At 46.1% G+C, this 26,270-nt stretch overlaps 2 long non-coding RNA genes and 1 pseudogene across 2 annotated transcripts in view; 1 reads left to right on the forward strand and 2 right to left on the reverse strand.

Annotated features, from left to right (window-relative positions):
- LOC139245695 (uncharacterized) overlaps positions 1 to 26,270 on the forward strand; it is a 369,717-nt gene that overhangs the window by 35,095 nt on the left and 308,352 nt on the right. The gene's annotated exons all lie outside the window — the stretch shown is intronic.
- Positions 1 to 26,270, reverse strand: part of LOC139245686 (cell adhesion molecule CEACAM2-like) — a 142,534-nt pseudogene that overhangs the window by 24,342 nt on the left and 91,922 nt on the right.
- Positions 1,975 to 26,270, reverse strand: part of LOC139245693 (uncharacterized) — a 46,669-nt gene continuing 22,373 nt past the window's right edge. Inside the window, exon 3 of the long non-coding RNA XR_011590064.1 lies at positions 1,975 to 2,013. This is a non-coding gene — a long non-coding RNA (uncharacterized lncRNA). The remainder of the gene's footprint in view (positions 2,014 to 26,270) is intronic.

Raw genomic sequence — 26,270 nt, forward strand, 5'->3', positions numbered from 1 at the left:
CTTCTTCCAAGTCGTTAATATAGATTGTAAATAGTTGTGGTCCCGGCACTGATCCCTGTGGCACCCCACTAGTTACTGATTGTCAACCCGAGAATGAACCATTTATCCTGACTCTCTGTTTTCTGTTCGTTAGCCAATCCTCTATCCATGCTAATATATTACCCCCAACCCCGTGAACTTTTATCTTGTGCAGTAACCTTTTATGTGGCACCTTGCCTTCTGGAAGTCCAAATACACCACATCCACTGGTTCCCCTTCATCCATCCTGTTCGTTGCATCCTCAAAGAATTCCAGCAAATTTGTCAAACATGACTTCCCCTTCATAAATCCATGCTGACTCTGCCTGACCGAATTATGCTTTTCTAAATGTCCTGCTACTGCTTCTTTAATAATGGACTCCAACATTTTCCCAACCACAGATGTTAGGCTAACTGGTCTCTCGTTTCCCGCTTTTTGTCTGCCTTTTTTTTTTAAAAATAGGGTCGTTACATTTGCAGTTTTCCAATCTGCTGGGACTTCCCCAGAATCCAGGGAATGTTGGTATATTACAACCAGTGCATCTACTATCCCTGCCGCTACTTCTCTTAAGAGCTTAGGATGCAAGCCATCATGTCATGGGGATTTATCTGCCTTTAGACCCATTATCTTACTGAGTACCACCTCCATTGTGATTGTGTTAAGTTCTTCGCCCCCTCCCCCCCTCCATTGCCCCTTGACTATCCACTGTTGGGATATTGTTAGTGTCCTCTACTGTAAAGACTGATACAAAATATTTGTTCAGAGTTTCTGCCATCTCCATGTTCCCCATTACTAATTCCCCGGTCGCGTCCGCTAAGGGACCAACATTTACTTTAGCCACTCTTCCTGTTTATATACCTATAGAAACTCTTGCTATCTGTTTTTAAGGGAGGTTCAACCTGTACTTGAAATGAAGGCACAGGTTTCACCCACTCAGTGTTGAAGGGGAGAATGTGGGGCAGTAATAATGTCCAATGAAGCCTTTTTTCCACAGCCTCAGAGATGTGATCACACAGTCACGGCAATGTTTGCACCGCAAGTTTAACGTTGGTGCATAACTAAAGTTCCATTGCAAATCCAGTGTCAGGATTTAACTCCACTCTGGAGTGAGGTGCAGTGAGAGTCAAAGTCCGACATTAATCCAGAGCGCCATTTGGATATCCTGTTAAAGGTGCTATATAAATGCAAGTTATTTTTATGCAGACAGATACAGTGATCTTTCCTAAACAGGCAGCCAGGAGCCAAGTCATACTTAAAGCCAAACTCCAGCTCCCGTCTCACACCAGAAGTTGGTGTAAATGCACGCTGAATGGAATCTGCCAATATAATAATGCTGCTTCCTCTTCTGAGGCACACATGTTGAAATTGGATATTAATAAATTCAGCACATTGCTAGATCACTGCAGAATATGTATGTCTAACAGGACACGGTTTCGCAATCAGGAACAGAACCCATCAAAAGTCGAACATACTGAACCAAACATTCACTACTTCCAAACCAAACTGGAACAAGTACCTACCCACAGAAGAGCAGAGGGTCAGAGTGAAAACCAGGAATATTTTACAGATCATTCCAACTGGAAAGCGTGCCCCTACAGCCACTAATCTATCAGACACTATAATCTATCAGATAAGCAGATGTTACTTGGTGACACCAGTTACTTGTGACAAATCATCAGGTGGTACGTAGAGGGAGGAGGGACAGATATCAAAGCAAACAGGCTGACAAGACTTCAGTGATACTAAATGAAAAGGATAATACAATAATTGGGTTGTGCGTAAGGCAGCTTGGAAGCAAATTCCGAATTCTGGTCTAACTCCTTAACTGCAGTTATTTTCCCAGCTCCTGCTCCCACCAGAGGAACTGAGTGTTTCTACCCATTGTCAACAGTACCTTTTACATCTTCCAATCTTCAAAATGTGGTTCCAGGGAAGCCAAGCTGATGAAAGAAAGTGATGCAAGGTTTACGAACCAATATAATGAATACAGGACAGCTACAAAAGGATAAATAAGAGAGTAACAGAGTTAACTAGCAATAAAAACATAAAGGAAATAAAAAGGCTTCAACAAGCATATTGGGTAGTGAGCAGGTAGTCAGGGCTACTGAGAGATGGGGGAGGCAAAGGTCGTCGTGGGAGGGTGGGAATGAAAGCGATATGACATAAGGCCTTTGTCTCAGCTTTCATAGAGGAGGTGGTTATTGAGATGTAGAACCAGCAGAGGTGGGGGTTATTATTCACACACAGATTGGACACAACACACAACTTAAACTTAAGGTAGGTGGATGGTTTCCATCTCAGGATCTTGAGGGAAATGAGTGAAGAAATACTTCAAATGGGCACCCAGCACAAAGGGGCAGAAGGGGAAGCTCACATTAACGGTAACGATGGCACCTCTGCTTGGGCCCACATGCCACCTTTGCCCCTATGTCCAGCTGCTTCCATGTTGCATCCTCACTAATTCCATCCTGGCATCTTACCTGTCCGAGCATCAGCACTGATACGCCCATTAGTGAGGCACTGGACAGTGAGAAGGGTTATCACCAGGCGAACCACTAGTGAGAATGAAGACCGAGGAGTGGAAGAGAGGATCAGTACCGTTCCACCATGGCAGGAGGAGAAACAACAGTCCTCCACGAACGGCCCAGGCCAATGATTTGGGAGCATCAGTCTCGTGAGCAGCTGGTGGAGACACTTTCCACGCATGTGGTTGAGAGGATGAACAAGTGGGAGGAGTCCAGCACCAACATCTGCAACAATATTTATTCTTCCTGCACCTCCCAAAAAGCCTCCTGAACTTCGACTTAGCTGCTGCCAGACTGATCAACCTACTCCTCCCCCTGAATACTTTTCTGCCAACTTGACTCCCCAGATTTCGAACCCCTCCCTCCCAAAATGGCGAGCTACCATATGATTAATTATAACGTGCCTTCAGCTTGGTGGTTCCATGCAAATGAGGCCTGACCCTGAAAATGAATCCGGCTTCTTACAGCCTACCTCAACAACAACAACAACTGGTATTTATATAGCACCTTTAACACAGTGAAACATCCCAAGGTGCTTCACAGGAGTATTATGAGACAATAAAAATTGACACCAAGCCACATAAGGAGAAATTAGCGCAGGTGATCAAAAGCTTGTTCAAAGAGGTAGGTTTTAAGGATTGTCTTGAAGGAGGAAAGAGAGGCAGAGAGGTTTAGACAGGGAGTTCTAGAGCTTAGGGCCCAGGCAACAGAAGGTATGGCCACCAATGGTTGAGTGATTATAATCGGGGATGCTCAAGAGGGCAGAATTAGAGGAACGCAGAGATCTCGAACAATGACGGACAGGAAAAGACCTACTGCTCCATCCAGCCTGTCCCACACAATTGTGATACCTTGTGTACCACAATATATACACTCCACCCCACTCAAAACCATGTCATCTCCTGGGAGAGGTGAAAAAACAGAAAGAAACCCAGGCCAAATGAGGGAAAAATGCGGGAAATTCCTCTCCGCCCCCTGCCCCCAGGTGATCGAAACTAATCCGGGAGATCACGTTGGCCCTGATAATTTCTTGCAGTACCTACCTATTGTATGAGGTGATCTCCACCCCAACCAGAAACAGGTTCAGCTCTCGCTTGAAGAAATTCAGTGAATCCGTGTCCATCGCATGAGCCAGCAGTCTGTTCCAGGGTAGAAACATAGAAAATAGGCGCAGGAGTAGGCCATTCGGCCCTTCGAGCCTGCACCACCATTCAATGGCTGATCATTCCCTCAGTACCCCTTTCCTGCTTTCTCTCCATATCCCTTGATCTCCTTAGCCCTAAGGGCCATATCTAACTCCTTCTTGAATATATCCAATGAACGGGCATCAACAACTCTCTACGGCAGGGAATTCCACAGGTTAACAACTCTGAGTGAAGAAGTTTCTCCTCATCTCAGTCCTAATTGGCCTACCCCTTATCCTAAAACTGTGTCCCCTGGTTCTGGATTTCTCCTACATCGGGAACATTCTACCTGCATCTAACCTGTCCCGTCCCGTCAGAATCTTGTCTGTTTCTATGAGATTCCCTCTCATCCTTCTAAACCCCAATGTATAAAGGCCCAGTTGATCCAGTCTTTTCTCATGCGTCAGTCCTGCCATCCCAGGAATTAGTCTGATGAACCTTCGCTAAACTCCCTAAATAGCAAGAACGCCCTTCCTCAGATTCGGAGACCAAAACTGAACACAATATTCCAGGTGAGGCCTCACCAAGGTCCTGTACAACTGCAGTAAGACCTCCCTGCTCAAGTACTCAAATCCCCTAGCTATGAAGGCCAGGGTCCACTGTTCCCTGGGCAAAGAACCACCTCCTAACATCTAACCTCGATCTGGCCTTACAAAATTTCACATCGTGACCCCTGGTCCTCCCTAACCTTTGTAATTGGAACAAACTGTCAACTCGAACATAATCGCTTCCCTTCATTATCTTATAAACCTTGATTAGATCAGCCCTAAGTCTTCTCCAATATGTAGAGTCCCAGCTCGTTGAGCCTACCTTGATAACTAGGAAACTTTAAACTGGGAACTAGTCAAGTGGCCCTCCTCTGCACCCTTTGCAAAGCCTCAAAATCACCCACCATGTGAGGATACCAAAACTGACACAGTGTTCCACGTGCAGCCTGAGGAAGGTCTCTTACAAGGGGAGAAAGTATACTCACTATTTTAGGATCTCTCCGCCCATCACCTGCCCGATGAATGCTCCACTTCAAGATTATCCCTGGGTCTGTAAGTGTAGTAGATCATTTACTATGAAGATAATTCCTCATGTGGGGGGAGGGGGTGAAAATGGGTATCTTTGAACTAGGCTGTGAGTGACAGTTTCATTCAATGGTCAGCGGCACCTTTATAATATTTGCTTAATATCAGTCTGGGCTTCAAAGCGAAGGATGGGTATGACTGTTCCTGAATTTGAAACTTTTGTTCATTGAAACTGATTATTTTTGTCGATTAATTAGCAATCTCGTTGTGCGAGGCCCCTTGGGGAAGAGTGACCATAATATGGTGGAATTCTGCATTAGGATGGAGAATGAAACAGTTAATTCAGAGACCATGGTGCAGAACTTAAAGAAGGGTAACTTTGAAGGTATGAGGCGTGAATTGGCTAGGATAGATTGGCGAATGATACTTAAGGGGTTGACTGTGGATGGGCAATGGCAGACATTTAGAGACCGCATGGATGAACTACAACAATTGTACATTCCTGTCTGCCGTAAAAATAAAAAAGGGAAGGTGGCTCAACCGTGGCTATCAAGGGAAATCAGGGATAGTATTAAAGCCAAGGAAGTGGCATACAAATTGGCCAGAAATAGCAGCGAACCCGGGGACTGGGAGAAATTTAGAACTCAGCAGAGGAGGACAAAGGGTTTGATTAGGGCAGGGAAAATGGAGTACGAGAAGAAGCTTGCAGGGAACATTAAGACGGATTGCAAAAGTTTCTATAGATATGTAAAGGGAAAAAGGTTAGTAAAGACAAACGTAGGTCCCCTGCAGTCAGAATCGGGGGAAGTCATAACGGGGAACAAAGAAATGGCGGACCAATTGAACAAGTACTTTGGTTCGGTATTCACTAAGGAGGACACAAACAACCTTCCGGATATAAAAGAAGTCAGAGGGTCTAGTAAGGAGGAGGAACTGAGGGAAATCCTTATTAGTCGGGAAATTGTGTTGGGGAAATTGATGGGATTGAAGGCCGATAAGTCCCCAGGGCCTGATGGACTGCATCCCAGAGTACTTAAGGAGGTGGCCTTGGAAATAGTGGATGCATTGACAGTCATTTTCCAACATTCCATTGACTCTGGATCAGTTCCTATGGAGTGGAGGGTAGCCAATGTAACCTCACTTTTTAAAAAAGGAGGGAGAGAGAAAACAGGGAATTATAGACCGGTCAGCCTGACATCGGTAGTGGGTAAAATGATGGAATCAATTATTAAGGATGTCATAGCAGTGCATTTGGAAAGAGGTGACATGATAGGTCCAAGTCAGCATGGATTTGTGAAAGGGAAATCATGCTTGACAAATCTTTTGGAATTTTTTGAGGATGTTTCCAGTAGAGTGGACAAGGGAGAACCAGTTGATGTGGTATATTTGGACTTTCAGAAGGCTTTCGACAAGGTCCCACACAAGAGATTGATGTGCAAAGTTAAAGCACATGGGATTGGGGGTAGTGTGCTGACATGGATTGAGAACTGGTTGTCAGACAGGAAACAAAGAGTAGGAGTAAATGGGGACTTTTCAGAATGGCAGGCAGTGACTAGTGGGGTACCGCAAGGCTCTGTGCTGGGGCCCCAGCTGTTTACACTGTACATTAATGATTTAGACGAGGGGATTAAATGTAGTATCTCCAAATTTGCGGATGACACTAAGTTGGGTGGCAGTGTGAGCTGCGAGGAGGATGCTATGAGGCTGCAGAACGACTTGGATAGGTTAGGTGAGTGGGCAAAGGCATGGCAGATGAAGTATAATGTGGATAAATGTGAGGTTATCCACTTTGGTGGTAAAAACAGAGAGACAGACTATTATCTGAATGGTGACAGATTAGGAAAAGGGGAGGTGCAAAGACACCTGGGTGTCATGGTACATCAGTCATTGAAGGTTGGCATGCAGGTACAGCAGGCGGTTAAGAAAGCAAATGGCATGTTGGCCTTCATAGCGAGGGGATTTGAGTACAGAGGCAGGGACGTGTTGCTACAGTTGTACAGGGCCTTGGTGAGGCCACACCTGGAGTATTGTGTACAGTTTTGGTCTCCTAACCTGAGGAAGGACATTCTTGCTATTGAGGGAGTGCAGCGTAGGTTCACCAGACTGATTCCCGGGATGGCGGGACTGACCTATCAAGAAAGACTGGATCAACTGGGCTTGTATTCACTGGAGTTCAGAAGAATGAGAGGGGACCTCATAGAAACGTTTAAGATTCTGAAGGGGTTAGACAGGTTGGATGCAGGAAGAATGTTCCCAATGTTGGGGAAGTCCAGAACCAGGGGACACAGTCTAAGGATAAGGGGTAAGCCATTTAGGACCGAGATGAGGAGGAACTTCTTCACCCAGAGAGTGGTGAACCTGTGGAATTCTCTGCCACAGAAAGTTGTTGAGGCCAATTCACTAAATATATTCAAAAAGGAGTTAGATGTAGTCCTTACTAGTAGGGGGATCAAGGGGTATGGCGAGAAAGCAGGAATGGGGTACTGAAGTTGCATGTTCAGCCATGAACTCATTGAATGGCGGTGCAGGCTAGAAGGGCCGAATGGCCTACTCCTGCACCTATTTTCTATGTTTCTATGTTTCTAATTGCACCTCGCTCCTATTTTACGATCGGAATAACATGCCCATGGGAGACGTGCCAATCGCAGTCTCAGCCTTCACATTTTAACCTAATATGGTTTGCAGAATCAAACGTGGGCCTGAGTTGAGGAAATAGGCTGAGAAATGGGCAGGGGCCAAAGGAAATACTGTGTAAAGTCTGTGGTTTATGTGCTTAGCTCTCGAGCTTGATCTTTATATCGTTGTGAACAAGTTTCTCACACATTATTCAGCAGAAGCTTTTTATTTTTCATTTCACTGATGCAAGTAAATGTCAGAAAAAATTAAACTTTACAAAAACCTCAATATTTGATGCAGCAAAACCACTTAATGTAAGTTAACAACAAGAACAACTGGTATCTATATAGCACCTTCAACAGGGTACAACGTTCCAAGATGCTTCACAGGAGCATTATAAAGCACAATTTCAACTGAACCACAGAAAAGCTTAGAAACAGAAATTTACAGCGCAGAAGGAGGACATTCCGTCCCATCGTGTCTGCAGCAGACGACAAAGAGCCGCACGGCCCTTCGTCAGCAGCCTAAAGGTTACATACAAACCCATGAACAATAACGGAAAGACAAAGAGCACCCAGTCCAACCAGTCCACCACACAGTACTGCAACACCCCTTATACTAAAAACATCGACACTCCACCCCAACTGGAGCCATGTGATCTCCTGGGAGAGGCAAAATCCAGATAAAAACCCAGGCCAATTTAGGGAGAAAATATCTGGGAAAATTCCTCTCCGACCCATCCAGGCGATCGAAACGAGTCCAGGAGATCACCCTGGCCGTATTCTATTCCCTGCAGTACTTACCATTATATCTGCGCCGACCAACAAAAGGTCATCAAGTCTAATCCCAATTACCAGCTCTTGGTCCTCCCTGCTCTTATATTTAAGTGCCCATCCAACCATCTCTTAAAAGTGGTGAGGGTTTCTGCATCCACCACTCTTCCAGGCATCGAGTTCCAGATCCCCACAACCCTCTGTGTAAAGAAGAACCCTCCCACAAATCCCCTCTAAATCTTCCACCAACCACCTTAAACCTCTGCCCCCTCGTATTAGCCCCCTCCATCAATGGAAATAGACCCTTACTATCTACTATCTCCAGCCCCTCAATATTTTGTACACCTCGATGAGGTCTCCCCTCAACTTCCTCTGTTCCAATTAGAACAAACCCAGCCTATCCAATCTGTTCTCATAACTGAGATTCTCCATTCCAGGCAGCATCCTAGTAAATCTCCTCTGCACCCTCTCTCGTACAATCACGTTCTTCTTATAATACGGCGACCAGAACTGCATGCAGTACTCCAGCTGTGGCCTAACCAAAGCATTATACAATTAAACATAACCTCCCTGCTCTTATATTCTATGCCTCGGCCAATAAAGGCAAGCATTCCGTATGCCTTCTTAACTACCTTATCCACCTGGCCTGCTACTTTCAGGGATCTGTGGACAAGTACTCCAAGGTCCCTTTGCCCATCTACACTATTAAGTGGCCTACCGCTTAATGTGTATACCCTTTGCTTATTAGCCCTCCCAAAGTGCATCACCTCACACTTCTCTGAATTAAATTCCATTTGCCACTGCTCTGCCTACCTGACCCGTAGATTGATATCCTCCTGCAGCCCATGACTTTCCTCTTCATTATCAACCACACAGCCAATTTTAGTGTTGTCTGCAAACTTCTTAATCATACTTCCAATATTCAAATCTAAATCGTTGATTTGTACCACAAAAAGCAAGGGACCCAGTACTGAGCCCTGCGGAACCCCACTACAAATATCCTTCCAGTCACAAGAACATCCATCAATCATTACCCTTTGCTTCCTACCTCCAAGCCAATTTTGGATCCAACTTGACACTTTGCCTTGGATCCCATGGCCTTTAACCTTCATGACCAGTCTACCATGCGGGACCTTATCAAAAGCCTTGCTAATCGTACGCACTACCCTCATCGACCCTCTTGGTTACCTCCTCAAAAAATTCAATCAGGTTAGTCAAACACGATCTTCCCTTAACAAATCCGTGCTGACTGTCCCTAATTAATCCTTGCCTATCCAAATGCAGATTTATCCTGTCTTTCAGGAATTTTTCCAATAATTTTCCCACCACTGACGTTAGGCTGACTGGCCTGTAATTACTCGGTCTATCACTTTCTCCCTTCTTAAACAAGGGTACTACATTAGCAGTCCTCCAATCCTCTGGCCCATATCCAAAGAGGACTGGAAAATGATGGTCAAGGCCTCTGCTATTTCCTCTTTTACTTCACTCAACAACCTGAGATGCATTTCATTTGGGCCTGGGGACTTATCTACTTTCAAAGCTGCTAAACCCCTAAATACTTCCTCTCTCACTATATTCATCCAGAATATCACACTCCTCCTCGATAGCAGTATCTGCATTACCGCTTTCCTTTGAGGAAACAGATGGCAAGTATTCATTAAGAATCCTATCAACATCTTCTGCCTCCTCACAGAGATTACCCTCATGGTCTCTAATACCCTTTCCTTAGTTACCCTCTTACTCTTAATATATTTATAGAACATCTTAGGGTTTTCCTTAATTTTACTGGCCAAGAATTTCTCGTGCTCTCTCTTAGCATTCCTAATATCCTTTTTAATTTTACCTCTTATCTTTCTATATTCCTCTAAAGTATTTAGCCATTGATATGTGACATAAGTGTCCCTTTTTTTCTTAATCCTCCCCTGTAAGTCCCTAGACATCCAGGGGGCTCGAGAATTATTTTTCCCAGCATTTTTCTGTTAGGGCACATGTTTGGCCTGAACCTTTCGGATCTCCTCCTTGAATGCCTCCCACTATTCTGGCACCGATTTACCCACAAGTAGCTGTTTCCAGTCCACTATAGACAAATCACTCCTTAACTTAGCAAAATTAGCTTTTTCCCAATTAGTAACTTTTATTTCAGGCCTATTCTTGTCCTTATCCATAACCAACTTGAATCTGACTGAATTATGGTCACTAGCACCCAAATGCTCCCCCACTAATACCCCTTCATCTTGCCCAGCTTCATTCCCCAAAACTAAATCCAAGCCTGCCCCCTCTCGTGTTGGGCTTGTTACATACTGACTAAAACATTCTCTTCAATGCATTTCAAGAATTCCCCACCCTCTATACCCTTCACACTAAATTTGTCCCAATCAATATTTGCAGAGTTAAAATCTCCTACTATTACTACCCTATGGTTTTTAGACTTCACAGCCTACATATTTGCTCCTCTATCTTCCCCCCCCCCCACTGTTTGGGGGTCTATAATACACTCCCAGCTGTGTGATTGCCCCTTTTTTATTTTTCAATTCCACCCATACGGCCTCAGTTAATGATCCCTCTAACATATCATCCCTCCTTACCGCTGTAATAGTTACTTTAATTTATACTGCAACCCACCCCGCCCCCCCCCCCTTTTTACCCCCTTCTGTATCTTGTCTAAATATCCTGTAGCCAGGATTATTAATCTTCCAAACCTGCCCCTCTTTCAGCCATGTTTCTGTCATGGCTATAATGTCATACTCCCAAGTGTCTATCTACGCTCTTATCTCATCCGCCTTATTTGCTATACTCCTTGCATTAAAGTATATACCATTCAGCACAGGAAGATCTCCTTGCTTACTACATACTAAGCCCTGTTTCCTCTGTTTTACAGATTCGCTTTCTAGGTTCTTGCTATCCAACTTCTGCTTTACTTCCTTCCCTTTTGAATTTGTTCTCAGGTTCCCATCCCCCTGCCAAGCGAGCTTCAGCTCTCCCCAACTACACCAGCAAAACTCTCTGCGAGGTTATTGGTCCCGGCGCTGTTGAGGTTCAACCCGTGCGGTTTGTACAGGTCCCATCTCCCCAGAAGCAGTCCCAATGCCTCGACTTTAAAGCCCTCCCTCCTGCACCAATTTTCCAGCATGTGTTCATCCTCTCTATCCTTCTATACTTGCACTCATTAGCACGTGGCACTGATAGTAACCCGGAGATGACTACCTTTGAGGCCCTACCCTTGACCCTGGCACCAGGGAGGCATAAAACCATTCGGGAGTCACGTGTACAGCCGCAGAAACGCCTGTCTGTTCCCCTAACTATAGAATACCCTATCACTCGGAGTTTTTTGTTCTTCGTCTCTCTCCCCTGTGCAGCTGAACCAGCCGTGGTGCCTTGGAATTGGCTCTGGCTGCACTGCCCAGAGTCACCATCGCCCTTACCGATACTCAGAATTAAATATCGGACTTGTCACCTTTTTTGAAGATGGTCACGATTACAGCATCTGAGAGCTCCAGGCATGCTCTCCTCCTTCCAAATAAGAGAAATGAGTTCATGGATTTGTGCAAATTGTACTTTTCCACCATGCTTTAGTGCTTAGGTGGGGATTCCATCTGGTCCTGAGACCTTGTTGTTCTTCAGTTGTCGGATGGCCTTTTCAACCTCATGCCGGGCTGGGGTTGTGCTGAGGTGATGGTGGGTTGCATGCTGCAGAATGAAGTCGAGGACATTCATGTCAAAGACAGACTCTTGGTTAAGGAGATCTTCGAAGTGTTCCTTCCAGCGGGCACTGACTGCCTCTCTGTCCTTAATGAATATGTCTCCGTTCTTGGCCCACAGTGGGGGAGGACCTTGGGTGCTTGGGCCATAGGTGGTCTTGACTGCGCTAAAGATTCCACGCATGTCGTGGTTGTGGGCTACTTGCTGGATCTCCTGTGCTTTTTCCACCCACCATTTGTTCATTCGGTCACGAGTTTTATTTTGGACGTCAACCTTCAGACGTTGATAGAGCTGCTTTCTTGTTCTCGAGTTATGATGCTCTTTGCAGTTCAAGGATGCCTTGTGTTTGCGACTTATTAGCTCCTGGACCTCCTGGTCGTACTCATCGAACCAGTCTTGGTGTTTCCTGGTGGAGTGACCGAGTGTCTCTTCACAGGTGCTAATTATGGAGGCCTTGAGGCGGAGGGGTTTAGGGAGGATATTCCAGAGTTTAGGGCCTCGGCACACAGACTACAGTGGACACTGTGCGTCTCCGGTTCACTGGAAGTCGTCAGGTTGGTTGTGAGATGCTGGCTGAATGGAGCTTTCTTAGCAGGGTCTTTGAGTACTCCAGCATCGATTTCTGTTGCCACCATTGTTTTGGGGCTACATTGTCCGTCCAGCAGTTGTCAGTCCTGTCATGGCGCGGGTGATGCACACGTCCTTGTGGTCCCTCACACAAACAATGATGTAGTCTCGCAGATACCAGTGCTTGGAGCCAGGGTGTTGACATGAGGCCTTGTACTTTGGGTCGCTGGGTTCCCTGATGTAAGGAGAAAATCTATTCGTGGTGTTTGCAGGGCAGGCGTCCCCAGTGGCTGGCATCCTCACCTCATATTCCCTCTTTCTCCACTGCTGTACTATCTGAAGCTTTTTTAAATCATTCTTTGCAATGTGTGTGTCGCGGCCAAGCCCTGCATTTATTGCCCATCCCCAGCTGCCCTTGAGAAGGTCGTGGTGGGCTGCCTTGTTGGACCGAAGTAGTCTGTGTGCCTAGGCCCTAAACTCCGGAATATCCTCCCTAAACCCCTCCACCTCACTACCTCTCTCTCCTCCTCTGAGACACTCATTGAAACCTACCTGTTTGACCAAGCTTTTGGTCACCTGTCCTAATATCTCCTCATGTGGTTCGGTGTCAAATGTTGATAATGCTCCTGTGAAGCACCTTGGGACATTTTACTACATTAATGGTGCTATGTAAATGCAAGTTGTTGCTTTTCAAGGTACTCCCACCGTGCTTTTAGGGAGGGAGTTCCTGGATTGTGACCCAGCAACAATGAATATACATCGAAGTCAGGATGGTGTGTGACTGGAGAAATTGGATGTGGTGGTGTTCCCATCTTCCAGATGGTGGAGCTCGTGGGATTCAGAAATGCTCCCCCATGTCCCCTCCCCCATCCAATCACCCCTCCCCCTCCCCCACACACATCACCCCTCCCCCTCCCCCACGTCCTCTCCCCCACCCACATCACCCCTCCCCCACGTCGTCCCCCATCCACATCACCCCTCCCCCACGTCCCCCCCCAACCACATCACCCTTCCCCCTCCCCCACGTCCCTTCCCCCTCCCCCACGTCCCCTCCCCCTCCCCCACGTCCCCTCCCCCACCAACGCCCCCTCTCCCCCACCCACATCCTGCTCCCCCACGTCCCCTCCCCAACCCTCTTCCCCCCCCTTCCCCCATGTCCCCTCCCCCACCCACATCCCCCCTCCCCCACGTCCCCTCCCCCACACACCACTGGGACCCTGTCTCAGGATAGATAGTGAGACCCACATACACCACTGGGACCCTGTCTCAGGATAGATAGTGAGACCCACATACACCACTGGGACCCTGTCTCAGGATAGATAGTGGGACCCACACACACCACTGGGACCCTGTCTCAGGATAGATAGTGAGACCCACATACACCACTGGGACCCTGTCTCAGGATAGATAGTGAGACCCACACACACCACTGGGACCCTGTCTCAGGATAGATAGTGAGACCCACACACACCACTGGGACCCTGTCTCAGGATAGATAGTGAGACCCACACATACCACTGGGACCCTGTCTCAGGATAGATAGTGAGACCCACACACACCACTGGGACCGACTTGGAAGAAGGGACTGAGTGTCACGTTGCCAAGTTTGCTGACGATACAAAGATGGGAGGAAAAGCAATGGGTGAGGAGGACACAAAAAATCTGCAAAAGAATGTAGACAGGCTAAGTGAGTGGGTAAAAATTTGGCAGATGGAGTATAATGTTGGAAAGTGTGAGGTCACGTACTTTGGCAGAAAAAAATCAAAGAGCAAGTTATTATTTAAATGGAGAAAGATTGCAAAGTGCTACAGTACAGCAAGTGATCAGGAAGGCCAATGTAATCTTGGTTTTTATTGCAAAGGGGATGGAGTATAAAAGTAGGGAAGTCTTGCTACAGTTATACAGGAATTGGTGAGGCCACACCTGGAATATTTATGAAAGGATATACTTGCTTTGGCGGCAGTTCAGAGAAGGTTCACAAGGTTGATTCCGGAGATGAGAGGGTTAACCTATGTGGAAAGGTTGAGTAGGTTGGGTCTCTAATCATTGGAATTGAGAGGTGATCTTATCGAAATGTATAAGATGATGAGGGGGCTTGACAAGGTAGATACAGAGAGAATGTTTCCACTGATAGGGGAGACTAGAACTAGGGGGCATAATCTTAAAATAAGGGGCCGTTTTAAAACTGAGATGAGGAAAAATTTATTTCCTCAGAGGGTTGTAAAACTGTGGAATTCACTGCCTCAGAGAGCTATTGAAGCTGGGACACTGAATAAATTTACGATAGAGATAGACAGTTTGTGAACCGATAAGGGAATAAGGGGTTATGGGGAACGGGCAGGGAAGTGGATCTGAGACCATGATCGGATCAGCCAAGATCGTATTAAATGGCAGAGCAGGCTTGAGGTGCCGTATGGCCTACTCCTGCTCCTATTTATGATGTTATTATGTTCTTATCCAGAACTCCCGTATCCAGAGCCACCCCTCGTCCAGAACCATTCCCGGCCACCGGTGGCACATGCTCAGAAGTCCTACATGAACAAATTGAAGTCCTTCCTCGCTGCCGACTCCAGCAATCGTTGGCCTGACTCCGCGATCCACCCCCCCCGCCCCATGATCTCTCTGCCGCACTCCCAGCCCCAAGCCAGCCAGCCCTGATATCCCCTTGCTCAGTACCTGTACCATCCAATTTAACATGACCACCCCTCATCCGGAAAAATCCCTTATGCAGAACAGGCCAGGTTTCCAGGGTTCTGGATAAGGGAGGTTCAACATGTACAGAAAACCCTGTCAGCGACTCAAAAGCACAACACTGCGGATGCTGGAAATCTGAAATCAAAACAGAAAATGCTGGAAATACTCAGCAGGTCAGAACTGACGAAGGACCATCAACCTGAAACGTTAACTCTGTTTCTCTCTCCGTAGATGCTCTGACCTGCTGAATGTTTCCAGCATTTTCTGATTTTATTCCTGGCAGTAGCCCTCAGAGGAATCACATGCATAATAACAACTTGCACCTGTAACATAGTAAAACGTCCCAAGACACTTCACAGGAGCATTATCAAACAAAATGTGACACTGCGCTTGGTCAAAGTAGTAGGTTTTAAGGAGGAGAGAGAGGTCGAGCGGCGGAGAGGTTTAGGGAGGGAATTCTAGTGCTTAGGGCCAAGGCAGCTGAAGGCATGGCCGCCAATGTTGGAGCGATTGAAATCGAGGTTGCACAAGAGGCCAGAATTGGAGGAGCGCTGAGATCTCGGAGGGTTGTAGGGCTGGTGGAATTCAGGGAGGGATGAGGGATTTGAAAACAAGGATGAGAATTTTTGAGGCATTAACAGACCAGGAGCCAATTTAGGTCACGAGCACAAGGGTAAAGTCTAGAGGTAACAAAGGCATGGATGGGAGGTTTCAACAACAGATAAGCTGAGGCAGGGGCAGAGTCTGACGATGCTACAGAGGTTGAAGTTGACGATCTTGGTGATGGTGCGGATATGTGGTCAGAAGCTCATCTCGGGGTCAAGTGCGACACCAAGGTTGCGAGCGGTCTGGTCCAGCCTCAGACAGTTGCCAGGAGAGGGATGGAGTCGGTGGTTAGGGAAAAGAAGTAGTTGCAGGTGATTCTCGGGCTACGACTGGACTTTATAATAGGCTTATAAAGTATAGGCACTGTAGGAAGGTGGTGTTCAATGGGCATCTTGCTAGATAGTGTTAGAGCAGCCTGCTAAACCTTCTGGGTCTGTTGTGGTCGATGGTGTCAGTCCTTTGAGTGTTCAAACATCTGGAGAAATAACTGCTGCTGCTGTAACTCTGACAGCCAGTTCACAACTTCAGGACAACATTTCTATTCTTCCATTTTAACTGGTTCTCCAGTGGCCGATAGGGGCTGAAACTCTCACTGCACCATGTGTGATGGAGTGCCCCTTGTCTCAGGATGACCAGCACTTGCTTTGCTCCTTTATATTCTCCAAACCGATTCAATCCAGTCCACCGAAGGTAGCTCAGCTCCGGCACACTTTTATTGTTCGATGAAACTCAAGACTGGTCACAAATCTGCAATATTGAGTTTAAATAAACCCTTCCTGTTTCTGTAATCAGGGACATGGGTGAACACTTATTGGCACCATCTACTTCCCATGGTCCTCGGGCCCGAAAACCTCTGGAGAGGATGGAGAGTTTTCCCACAGTACATAAATGTGTCAAAAAAACAATTTCCTCGCTCTTTTTTAGCACAATAATGGTGCAAGTGCTGAGGATTGCGAGAAAATTCAAGGCCCATGTCAACATTTTATATCGAAAAAACCCAACATTTCACTGTCATGATTTGTTAACCAATCCAATTACTCATAATACTTTTTTTTATAATGGTGCAGATTTTGCGGGAGGAATCACGGTGTGTTCAAACAGGTCCTAGATCCCCTGTCGAGGGCACCGCGCTGTTTTTACTCTCTGATTACCGCAAGTTACAGTGCAAAAGCCCACAGAGAGTCTTGGGCCTAAAAATCTGTTCTAATATTAGTGCCGGGCGATGTTTACCATGTCCAAACGGGATATTCACTAGTAGCGCCCCAAGAGGGGAGCGGAGCACTTAGGGAAGCGTTCTACGCTACTTTGAGGGCTCTAGGGGTGGTAGCACTGCATGGATAATGAAGGTCTGGTGCTCGGAAACCTGAAAAATGACAGAAAGGTGAAGGGAGCGTTGGAAACATCGGCAGCAGTATGTGCGACCTCACAGAATCACGGCAATGTTAAAAGATTTTACAACTGACCAGCCACAGGCTCCTGCTCTATAACATCGCCCCAGGAGCTTCCATGGAACACCCGCTCTCCCTGTCGGTGACAGTGCCAGGCGCTACGGCAGGCGAAAGGAGTGAAGTTCAGGATCGCGGCACTAACGTGGCGTTGTACACCCATGACGTCACCAAGTGGGTGGTGCTAGAGTGCACGGCGTTAACTGATAGCGCCGCTGCTAAACCACCACTGAGGTTCACGGCAGGCACCGACAGCGCGGCACTCGGGCAGCAAGTGCTTAGCGGCTAGAAGGCAGTAGAGCAGGGGAGCGATGGGGGAAATGATAACCAGAGTGTGACAGGAAGGGACAGAATTTATAAACATAAATGTATCAGAAAGTGAGGTCAAAGCAGGGAAAATGGTAAAAGACAAAATCAAAAGCACTTTATATGAATGCACGCAGCATTTGTAACAAGACAGATGAATTGACGGCACAAATAGATATAAATGGGTACGATCTGATAACCATTACAGAGCCATGGTTGCAAGGTGACCAAGGCTGGGAACTGAAAATTCAGGGATTTTTGACAATTCGGAAGGATGGACAGAATGGAAAAGGAGGTGGGGTAGCTCTGTTAATAAAGGATGGGATCAGTGCAGTAATGAGAAATGATATTGGCTCAGAAGATCAAGATGTAGAATCAATTTGGGTGGAGATAAGAAACAATAAGGGGAAGAAGTTATTGGTGGGCATAGTCTATAGGCCCCCTAACAGAAACTACACTGTTGGGCAGAGCATAAATAAAGCAGTATTGGAATCTTGTAAGAAAGTTCCGGCAATAATCATGGGTGATTTTACTCTATATATTGATTGGACAAATCAAATTGGGCACGATAGCCTTGAGGAAGAATTCATAGAGTGTATCTGGGATGGTTTCCTTGGACAGTACATTGTGGAAACAACCAGGGAGCAGGCTATCTTAGATCTGGTACTGTGTAAATATAAGAGACATAGGAAATAGGAACAGGAGTAGGCCAAAGGGCCTCTCGAACCTGGTCCGCCATTCAATAAGATCATGGCTGATCTGATTATTGGCTCAGCTCAACTTTTCAGCCCGCTCCCCATATGCATTTACTCCCTTATCGCTCAAAATTCTGCTATCTCCGCTTTAAATATATTCAATGACCCAGCCTCCTCAGCTCTCTGGCACAGAGAATTCCACAGATGTACAACCGAGAGAAGAAATTCCTCCTCATCTCAGTTTTAAATGGGCGACCCCTTATTCGAAAACTATGTACCCTAGTTCTAGATAACTCCATGAGTGGAAACATCCTCTCTGCATTTACCTTGTCCAGCCCCCTCATTATTTTATATGTCTTAATAAGATCATCTCTCATTCTTCTGAACTTCAACGTGTATAGGCCCAACCTGCTCAACCTTTCTTCATAAGTCAATCCCTTCACCTCAGGAATCAAATGAGTGAATCTTCTCTGAACTACCTCCAATGCAAGTATATGTTTCAATGATAAGGATTATGGGGAGTGGGCGGAGAAGTGTAGCTGAGCCCAAGATCAAATCAGCCATGATCTGATTAAATGGCGGAGCAGGCTTGCGGGGACAAATGGCCGACTCCTGCTTCTATTTCTATATTCTTATGTTCTAGTGCCCCCCCACCCCCTGCCTCTTGGGCACTAACGGGTGGTGCTAAGCAAACAAATGTTTAACCTTAAGTGTAATGAACGGTGAGCGCCGTTCATTTTCCGCTGACCACTGACTGACCAATAATAATTGCAATTTATTCGCCATAAATTAATTTTCTAATGTCAGAAATAAAGTTTAAACATAATATAAAATTCTAAATATGAAGACCCTCTCACAATAACATGATTAAATGTATCTATTGAATTGTCTTTTACTGTCTTCCCTAAAGCCTATACTTGAAAGCCTCGCCTTGTCTCAAGAGTTGGGGCTTCTCTCCAACAGGTCTACAGTTTCAAACCACATTCTGGCAATGGCATTCTCAGCATGTGCAGCGTGCAATAATGTACAAGATCACCGGCCAGAATATTCCAGCTATAACACTCCCACATACAATTCCTCCCTTCCTGTTCAACACTGTTAGTGTACGTCATTAAATACAGAGCAACCTGGCATCTGGTGGGCAAAAAGCAAGCCGGTCAGTAATTCACATCAGGCAGTAGAGACACAGAAACATAGAAAATAGGTGCAGGAGTAGGCCATTCGGCCCTTCGAGCCTGCACCACCATTCAATAAGGTCATGGCTGATCATTCCCTCAGTACCCCTTTCCTGCTTTCTCTCCATACCCCTTAATCCCTTTAGCCGTAAAGGCCATATCTAACTCCCTCTTGAATATATCCAATGAACTGGCATCAACAACTCTCTGCGGCAGGGAATTCCACAGGTTAACAACTCTGAGTGAAGAAGTTTGTCCTCATCTCAGTCCTAATAGGCCTACCCCTTATCCTAAGACTGTGTTCCCTGGTTCTGGACTTCCCCAATATTGGGAACAATCTACCCGCATCTAACCTGTCCCGTCCCGTCAGAATTTTGTATGTTTCTATGAGATCCCCTCTCATCCTTCTAAACTCCAATGTATAAAGGCCCAGCTGATCCAGTCTCTCCTCATATGTCAGTCCGACCATCCCGGGAATCAGTCTGGTGAACCTTTGCTGCACTTCCTCAATAGCAAGAACGTCCTTCCTCAGATTAAGAGACCAAAATTGAACACAATATTCCAAGTGAGGCCTCACCAAGGTGCTGTACAACTGCAGTAAGACCTCCCTGTTCCTATACTCAAATTCCATTGCTATGAAGGCCAACATACCATTTGCCTTCTTTACCACCTGCTGCACCTGGCCAGCTTTCAATGACTGATGAACCATGACACCCAGGTCTCGTTGCACCTCCTCTTTTCCTAATCTGCCACCATTCAGATAATATTCTGTCTTTGCGTTTTTGCCCCCAAAGTGGATAACCTCACATTTATCCACATTGTACTGCATCTGCCATGCATCTGCTCACTCACCTAACCTGTCCAAGTCACCCTGCAGCCTCTTAGCGACCCCTCACAGCTCACACCGCCACCCAGTTTAGTGTCATCTGCAAATTTGGAGATATTACACTCAATTCCTTCATCCAAATCATTGTTGTATATTGTAACGAGCTGGGGTCCCAGCACTGAGCCCTGCGGCACTCCACGAGTCACTGCCTGCCATTCTGAAAAGGACCCATTTATCCCAACTCTCTGCTTCCTGTCTGCCAACCAGTTCTCGATCCACATCAGTATATTACCCCCAATACCATGTGCTTTGATTTTACATACCAATCTCTTGTGTGGGACCTTGTCAAAAGCCTTTTGAAAATCCAAATACACCACATCCACTGATTCTCCCTTGTCCACTCTACTAACTACATCCTCAAAAAATTCCAGAAGATTTGTCAAGCATGATTTCCCCTTCATAAATCCAAGCTGACTTGGACCGATCCTGTCACTGCTTTCCAAATGTGCTGCTATTTCATCCTTAATAATTGATTCCAACATTTTCCCCACGACTGATGTCAGGCTAACCGGTCTATAATTACCCATTTTCTCTCGCCCTCCATTTTTAAAAAGTGGTGTTACATTAGCTACCCTCCAGTCCACAGGAACTTATCCAGAGTTGATAGACTGTTGGAAAATGATTACCAATGCATCCACTATTTCTAGGGCCACTTCCTTAAGTACTCTGGGATGCAGACTATCTGGCCCCGGGGATTTATCGGCCTTCAATCCCATCAATTTCCCTAACACAATTTCCCACCTAATAAGGATATCCTTCAGTTCCTCCTCTCACTTGACCCTCGGTCCCCTAGTACTTTTGGAAGGTTATTTGTATCTTCCTTCGTGAAGACTGAACCAAAGTATTTGTTCAATTGGTCTGCCATTTGTTTGTTCCCCATTATAAATTCACCTGAATCCGACTGCAAGGGAGCTACGTTTGTCTTCACTAATCTTTTTCACTTCACATATTTATAGAAGCTTTTGCAGTCAGTTTTTATGTTCCCGGCAAGCTTCTTCTCATACTCTATTTTCTCCCTCTTAATTAAACCCTTTGTCCTCCTCTGCTAAATTCTAAATTTCTCCCAGTCCTCAGGTTTGCTGCTTTTTCTGGCCAATTTATATGCCTCTTCCTTGGATTTAACACTATCCTTAATTTCCCTTGTTAGCCAGGGTTGAGCCACCTTCCCCATTTTATTCTTACTCCAGACAGGGATGTACAATTGCTGAAGTTCATCCATGTGATCTTTAAATGTTTGCCATTGCATATCCACTGTCAACCCTTTAAATATCATTTGCAAGTCTACTCTAGCCAATTCATGCTTCAAACCATCGAAGTTACCTTTCCTTAAGTTCAGGACCCTGGTTGTAAGTTCAGCAAGAGTGAGTTCTCTCGGAGAAGTGGGCAGCACTCCCACCTGAGTCGGAAGGCTAGAACATAACAAGAAATAGGAGCAGGAGCATGCCATACGGCCCCTCGAGCCTGCTCCGCCATTTAATATGATCATGGCTGATCCAATCATGGACTCGGGTCCACTTACCTGCCCGCTCTCCATAACCCTTTATTCCCTTATCGGTTGAGAAACTGTCTCTGTTTTAAATTTATTCAATGTCCCAGCTTCCACAGCTCTCTGAGGCAGCGATTTCCACAAATTTACAACCCTCTGAGAAAAGAAATTCCTCCTCATCTCAGTTTTAAATTGACGGCCCCTTATTCTAAGATTATGCCCCCTAGTTCTAGTCTCACCTATTAGTGGAAACATCCTCTCTGTATCCACATTGTCAAGCCCCCTCATAATCTTATACGTTTCGATAAGATCACCTCTCATTCTTCTGAATTCCAATGAGTAGAGACCCAAACTACCCAACCTTTCGTCATAAGTTAACTCCCTCATCTCTGGAATCAACCTAGTGAACCTTCTCTGAACTACCTCCAAAGCAAGTATATCCTTTCTTAAATATGGAAACCAACATTTTACACAATATTCTAGATGTGGCCTCACCAATACCCTGCATAACTGTAGCAAGACTTCCCTGCTTTTATACTCCATCCCCTTTGCAATAAAGGCTAAAATTCCATTGGCCTTCCTGATCACTTGCTGTATCTGCATACTAACCTTTTGTGTTTCATGCACCAAGACCCCCAGGTCTCGCTGTACTGCAGCACTTTGTAATTTTTCTCCATTTAAATAATAACTTGCTCTTCGATTTTTTCTGCCAACGTGCATAACCTTACATTTTATACTCCATCTGTCAAATCTTTGCCCACTCACTTAGCCTATCTATGTCCTTTTGCAAGTTTTTTGTCCCTCCTCACACGTTGCTTTTCCTCCCATCTTTGTATCATCAGCAAACTTGGCTACGTTACACTCGGTCCCTTCATCCAAGTCGTTAATGTAGATTGTAAATAGTTAGGTTCCAGCACTAATCCCCACAGCACCCCACTAGTTATTGATTGCCAACTTGAGAATGAACCATTTATCCCGACTCTGTGTTCTCTGTTAGTTAGCCAATCACTTTGTTCACAGTAATTGTAGCAGCACTTGTGTGCTGAGAGATTTGCATCGTATCGTCACTTGTGGCAATGAATGCCTGGGTTATCGCTATGGCCTTGGTCAAGGTTGGTGTCTCTACAGTCAAAAATTTGAGAAGTATGGTTTTGTGGACAATGCCAAGTACGAAAAAGTCTCGGAGTATGTGCTCCAAATGTCCTTCAAATTTGCAATGCACTTAGCTCGGCGACATAACTTGCCATTTCCTGGCCTTCAGACCTTTTGTAGGTGTAGAACCGGTACCTCGCCATCAGAATGCCTTCCATCAGGTTAAAATGCTCTCGGACCAGTGTGCACAAATCGTCGTACAATTTCTCCGTGGGTTTCGCTGGAGTGAGCAGATTCTTCATGAGGCTATACGTTGGTGCCCCACAGACGGTGAGGAGGATTGCCCTTCATTTGGCAGTGCTCTCTTTCCCATCCAGCTCGTTAGCCACGAAGTATTGGTCGAGTTGCTCCACAAAAGTTTCCCAATCATCTCCCTCCGAAAATGTCTTCAGGATGCCCACTGTTCTCTGCATCTTTGGATTTGTTATCTGTATCTCGTTGCCAGTTATTGTGTATGGAGAAAGAGTCAGACTGAACACTGTGAGCTCAAAGTAAAGTGTAACCTTAGTCTTTTATTGCAGGTCTCCAGAGTGCCTCTCCAACCTGTGAAACCTCCTTAAATACCTGTCCTCCCAAGGGATTATGCAATCCCTTGGGACTCCCGGGGATGAGCCCTCTGGTGGCTGTACAGAGTAAATACAAGTCCACATATATAACAACTTTCCTTTCATAAATCCATGCTGACTCTGCCTGACTGAATTCTGCTTTTTTAAATGTTCTGCTACTGCTTCTTTAATAATGGAATCCAACATTTTCCCAACCACAGATGTCAGGCTAACTAGTCTATAGTTTCCTGCTTTTTTTCTGCCTCCTTTTTTAAATAGGGGTGTTACAATTGCAGTTTTTCAATCTGCTGGGACCTCCCTAGAATCCAAGGAATTTTGGTAAATTACAACCAATGCATCCACTAATCCACTAATCAGACCCTAGGATGCAAGCCATCAGGTCCAGGGGATTTCTACACCTTTTGTCCCATTATTTAATGAGTACCACCTCATTAGTGATTGTGATTGTGTTCCTCCTCCATTATAGCCCCTTGACTATCCACTGTTGGGATATATTGTACTGTTGGGCTGTGGGTTCAAGTCCCACTCCAGAGACTTGAGCTCATAAATCTAGGCTGGCACTCCATTGCAGTGCTGAGGGAGTGCTGCAGTGTCGGAAGTGCCGTCTTTCGGGGGAGACATTAATCCGAGGTCCCGTCTGCTCTCGCAGATGGATGTAAAAGATCCCTTGGCACTATTTCGTAGAAGAGTTCGAAGAAGAAGGGTTAGCGCCCGTGTCCTGGGCCGATATTTATTCCTCAATCAACATTTGCCTCGATTTCAAAATTCTCATCCTTGTTTACAAATTCCTCCATAGCCTCGCCTCTCCCTATCTCTGTAATCTCCTCCAATGCCACAACCGCCCCCCCCCCCCTCGAGAATGTCTGTGCTCCTCATATTCTGCCCTCTTGAGCATCCCTGATTATAATCGTTCAACCATCAGTGGCCATGCCTTCAGCTGCCTCGGCCCTAAGCTCTGGAATTTCTCCCTAAACCTCTCTGCTTCTCTTTCCTCCTTTGAGATGCTCCTTAAAACCTACCTCTTTGGCCAAGTTTTTGGTCATCTGCCCCATCTTACGTGGCTCGATGTCACATTTTTGTCTTATAACACTCCTGTGAAGTGCCTTGGGACATTTTACTACATTAAAAGGCGCTATATAGATACAAGTTGTTGTTGTAAAACAGATTATCTGGTCTTTATCACAAAGCCGTTTGTGGGAGCTTGCAATTGGCTGCCGCCTTTCCTACATTACAACAGTGACTACACACCAGGCTGAAAAGCGTTTTGGGACGTCCTGAGGTTGTGAAAGGCACTATAGAAATGCAAGTCATTCTTACGTTAAGTTATATTTATTTACTTACCAATCACATTCCCAGGTGCAGTGGCGGAACTAGTACTGGTTCAGTCTCCGACAGTCTATAGCGTGAGAGAGCGTCAGACTGTGAGCTTACGCTGCACCATGAAGAAAGACAACGTCAGGCAAGTGGATGTTCACTGGTCCCAACAGCTCCCTGGTACACACAAGGAGATGATACTTCATTACACAAATAATACATTAAAAAAGTAGCGGGGTTTTGCTGACCATTTTCAGTCTTCCAGGGATGTCACCAGTATTAGCTTCATTCTGACCATCACAGGCGTGCAGCACAGAAACACCGCTGCCTATATCTGCAGTGTGTGGAGCCGTATCGATGGAGCAGGAACCCAGCTGAATGTCATCGGTATGTAAATGTTAGCTATCACTCGCAGGTTCACAGGAACAGACCGCACTGGGACCTGTATCCGACCCACAGCAGGGCAGGGGGAAAGGATGGATTGTCCAAGATGGGAAGGGTTTTACTTTCACAAAGAAGTTGTTGGTTTAATAGAACAATAATGTTGTGTATGAATAAAGAGTCTGACCAGATACTGAGAGCTCAAAGTAAAGTGTGACCGTAGTCTTTTATTACAGGCCTCCAGAGTGCCTCCCCAGCCTGTGAGGCCTCCTTAAGTACAGCTGCTCCCAAGGGCTTGTGGGATCCCTTGGGACTCCAGGGGATGGGCCCTCTAATAATTAAACAAGGTATTTACAGGTTTACATATATAACATAAGAAATTAAAATTCCAAAGACAGCCAAAGTCAGCTCCTGCCTGAATTCAAAAGCGACCCAACTGAAAGGGTGTGTGTGTTAATGTGGCATTTAAATAGGAGCCAGCAGTGGCTCCAAATGTGAATCATGTGTTCATCACAAGGGGAAATGCCAGGGTTGGGCTGTCCTGAGGATCTGCTAATGAGGCCAGCAGTTGGCACGTTAACGTTGACTTTAGCAACTCTGCAGTGGGGAAGGACAAGGCAGCCATGGTTCCCACACTAAATGACTAACCCATGGTCCCTGCCGGAAAGTGTGTGTGTGTGTGGACACTGGCAGAGGACCAGGATCAGGCTTGGCGACAAGGCCTATAGAGTCAAGAGCCTGACAACACCCAGTGTCTGGGATTAGGTGAATAACGGGGAGAGGTTCTGGAAAGTGCGGCGCTCAGGATCAGAACTGAAAATGAAGCAAGGCAGCTCCTGCGCAGGTTTCCCGGGAGTCGGGTAATCCGGCAGTGAAAGGGAGGCGGGAGCGGCCCAATCCACAAGGTAAGTGCATGTTCCAGCACTGCTTCTGGGGCAAGAGGGGCAGGACTGCACCCCCCGCCATCACCTACATCGATTGTAGCCTCTCCACCCCCGCCCAATCGTGTCCTCTCTCCCCCCCATCCCCCGCCCAATGGTGGCCTCTCTCTTTCTGCCCCCCACCCGATCGTGGCCTCCCTCTCTCTCTTTCACTCTCCCCCCCCCACCCAATCGTGGCCTCTCTCTCTTATCCCCCCATCGATCGCGGCCTCTCTCTCTCTCCCCCAC

Source organism: Pristiophorus japonicus, unplaced genomic scaffold, assembly GCF_044704955.1.
Source record: "Pristiophorus japonicus isolate sPriJap1 unplaced genomic scaffold, sPriJap1.hap1 HAP1_SCAFFOLD_231, whole genome shotgun sequence".
In the NCBI taxonomy this organism is placed as follows: domain Eukaryota; kingdom Metazoa; phylum Chordata; class Chondrichthyes; family Pristiophoridae; genus Pristiophorus; species Pristiophorus japonicus.